Source organism: Vulpes vulpes, chromosome 4, assembly GCF_048418805.1.
Source record: "Vulpes vulpes isolate BD-2025 chromosome 4, VulVul3, whole genome shotgun sequence".
NCBI classification, from domain to species: domain Eukaryota; kingdom Metazoa; phylum Chordata; class Mammalia; order Carnivora; family Canidae; genus Vulpes; species Vulpes vulpes.
Window position 1 is genome coordinate 46,919,973 of NC_132783.1, and position 3,909 is coordinate 46,923,881.

The window sequence follows — 3,909 nt, forward strand, 5'->3', positions numbered from 1 at the left end:
TAATTATTAAGTGTATAATTAGGGCAGTCCTTTTTATTGCTGATTGGTATTTCATGGTATGGATGAAGCAGTTTATTCATTCATTAAAAGACATCTGAGTTGTTCTGTTTTTGGCAATCATAAATAAAGTTGTTGTGAACATTCATGTACAGATATTGTATGATTATAAGTAACCATATCTCAGGAATAAATACCCAAGAGAACAGTTACTGGATCATATGGAAATTACATGTATACTTATTTAGGAAACTGCAAAACTGATTTCCAGAACGGCTGTACCATTTTATATTCCCACCACAAATGTACCACTCAAAAAATTAATTTTGATAAGGTTTAATTTATCAATTTTTCCTTTAATCAGTCTTATCTTTGGTGTCAAGTCTAAAAACGATTGGCCCATACCAACATTCTGAAGATAATCTCCTTTGTGAGTTTTTCTAAGTTTTATAGTTTTGGGCTTTAACTTGAAATTTATTTAGGCTGCCGCTGCTGCCACCACTCCTATTGCCACCGCCACCTGCGCTGCACCCATGCCACCCTACTCCACCATCTACTTCCCTGTTTGAGGGCACTGTGAGGCCATGCGCATGCTGCTGGCTGACCAGGGCCAGAGCTGGAAGAAGGAGGTGGTGACCATGGAGACAGGGATGAAGGACTCACTCAAGGCCTCCTGTCTGTATGGGCAGCTCCCCAAGTTCCAGGACGGAGACCTCACCCTGTACCAGTCCAATGCCATCCTAGGACACCTGGGCCACTCCCTTGGGCTCTACAGGAAGGACCAGCAGGAGGCAGCCTTGTTGGATGTAGTGAACGATGTTGTAGAGGATCTCCGCTGCAAATACATCCTCCTCATCTACACTAACTACGAGGCAGGAAAGGAGGAGTATGTGAAGGCACTACCAGGTTACCTGAAGCCATTTGAAATGCTGCTGTCCCAGAATGAGGGGGGCCAGGCCTTCATCGTGGACAACCAGATCTCCTTCGTGGACTACAACCTGCTGGACTTGCTGCTGATTCACCAGGTCCTGGCCCCAGCTGCCTGGACTCTTTCCCTCTGCTCTCAGCCTATGTGGTGTGCCTCAGCACCAGACCCAAGCTCAAGGCATTCCTAGTGTCCCCGGAGCATCAATGGCAACGGGAAGCAGTGAGAGCTTGTGGAGCCCTGGGCGGGAAGCTGGGGGGCTGCCTGATTTCCTTTCTCCTTGACCAATAAAATTCTCAAATGAGAAAAATAAAATAAGTAAATAAATAAATAAATAAATTTATGATCTATTTCAACTTAATTTATGGCATAGTATATGAGGTTTAGGTTCAGATTTTTTTTTTAATTTATGAGTGCCATATTGTCCAATTGCTTCATTAAGTCCATTTAAAAGGTTAATAAGTCAATCAGAGAAGGACAAACATTATATGTTCTCATTCATTTGGGGAATATAAATAATAGTGAAAGGGAATAGAAGAGAAGGGAGAAGAAATGGGTAGGAAATATCAGAAAGGGAGACAGAACATGAAGACTCCTAACTCTGGGAAACGAACTATGGGTGGTGGAAGGGGAGGAGGGCAAGGAGGTGGGGGTGAATGGGTGACGGGCGCTGAGGGGGGCACTTGACGGGATGAGCACTGGGTGTTATTCTGTATGTTGGCAAATTGAACACCAATAAAAATAAATTTATTATTAATAAAAAATTTAAAAAAATAAAAGTTTATCCTTCCTCCAAATAATTGCTTTTGCATCTTTTTAAAATCAGTTGGGCATGTTTCTGTGGGTTTGTTTCTGGGTTCTCTGTTGTGTTTCATTGATGTATGTCTCTACCATTCCAACAATACTATACTTTAATGCTATACTTAATAGTAAGCCTTGATATTGTGTAGAGTGATTCTTCTTTTTTCAACATTGATTGAGTGATGCCAGAACCTATGCTTTCCCTTTCCATATAACCTTTGGAATAAGCTTGCCTATATTTACAAAAAACTTTGTGTGGATTTTGATAGCAATTACATTAACTCTGTGGATCAGTTTGGGGAGAACTGACATCTTTCTGTTGGGCTTTTTGAACCATGAGCATAGGATATCTCTCCATTTATTTAGGTTTCCTTTGATTATTTTCATCATTTTTTAAGATTTATATTTTATAATATGTATTTATATTTTAATCCTACAGACCCTGGATATGCTTTATTAAGTTTAAACATAAATATTTCATTTTAGGGAACAATTATAAATGGTGTTGTGTTTTCAGTTTTGGTTCTCACAGTGTTACTGTTATATAGAAGTGAACCTGATAATTACATATTGATTTGTATCCTGCAACCTGTTTAACTCATGTATTAGTTCTAGGCATTTCTATAAATCCCTTGGATTTCAAATGTAAACAATCACGCCATCTGCAGATAGGGACATTTTGTTTTTGGTTTCAAATCTATTTGTCTTTCATGTTTTTTTCTTGACTTGTTACAGTGGGTAGAACTTTTAGGACTATGTCAAATAAGAATAAGAATCCGCATTTTGCTTTGTTCTTTTTTTCCCTTTTTTTTTCAAATTCAAGTGAGTTAATATATAGTGTATTATTAATTTCGGAGTAGAATATAATGATTCATCAGTCTCATACAGCACCCAGTGCTCATTACATCAAGTGCCCTCCTTAATGCCCATCACCCAGTTACCCCATCCCCCATTCACCTCCCCTCCAGCAACTCTGTTCTCTCTAGTTAAGACTTTCTTATGATTTGCCTCCTTCTCTGTTTTAATCCTATTTTATTTTTACTTCCCTTCCCCTATGTTCATCAGTTTTGTTTCTCAAATTCTGCATATGAGTGAAATCATACAGCATTTGTATTCAGCTTTTTACCATTAAGTATAAAGATTCTTTGGAAATATTCCTTATCAAGTTGAGGTAGTTCTTTTTATCCTTAGCTTGCAGCATTCTTTTATCATGAGTAAACTTTGGATTTGGCAAATATTTCCCTTTATCAATTTATATGATCATATGATTTTTCCAGTTTAGCTTGATACATGGTAAATTACATTGACCTTTAAATGTTAAGCTAGTCTTGCTTGCATACCTGCAATAAATTCTACTTGATCAAGGTGGATATGTCCTTCTATACTTTGCTGGATTTGTTTTTATTTTGCTGGCGATTTTTGTGGCTAAGTTTATGAGGGATATTAGGTTGGTTTCCTCTCTATCTCTCCTTCTTTCTTCCTTCTCTCTCTCTCAATCTTTCTTTTTCTTTATTTTATATTGCCTTTGTCTGATTTTTCTATAAGGATAAAGATAAGCTCATGAAATGAGTTCAGATATGTTCTCTTCTCTTCTATTTTATGGAAAAGATTGTATAGAGTCAGTGTTAATTCTGTTATAAATATTTAGTAGACTTAATGAAGTAATCTGGGCTCAGAGGTTGGAGTTTTTTTTTTTCAGTGTTTTCATTAGAAACTCAATTTCTTTCTTTTTTTTGAAATCAATTTCTTTAATGATTATTAAAAATTATTTAAGGGATTCCTGGGTGGCTCAGCCACTGAGCATCTGCCTTAGGCTTGGGGCATGATCCTGGAGTCCGGGGATGGAGTCCCACATTAGGCTTCCTGCATGGAGCCTACTTCACCCTCAGCCTGTCTCTGCCTCTCTCTCTGTGTCTCTCATGAATAAATAAATAAAATCTAAAAAAAAAATAAATTATCTATTTCATCTTGCTTGAGTATTAGTAGTTTATGAATTTTGAAATATTGGCCCATTTTTTTATAAGTTGTTGAATTTATTAGCCTAAAGTTATCCCTACTATTAACTTTCAATATTCTTTTGTAGACCAGTATCTCTAGTGAAATCTTGTTATAATTCCTGATATTGATGATTTGTGTCTTCTTTCTTTTTATTTTTGTCTGCCTTGCTAGGATGCTAATGAATCTTA

The 3,909-nt window shown here is 37.0% G+C and overlaps 1 pseudogene; it reads left to right on the forward strand.

The window, feature by feature from the left end:
• Positions 1–574: 574 nt before the first annotated feature.
• Positions 575–1,112, forward strand: LOC112932685 (glutathione S-transferase P pseudogene; annotated as a pseudogene).
• The last annotated feature ends 2,797 nt before the right edge of the window (positions 1,113–3,909 follow it).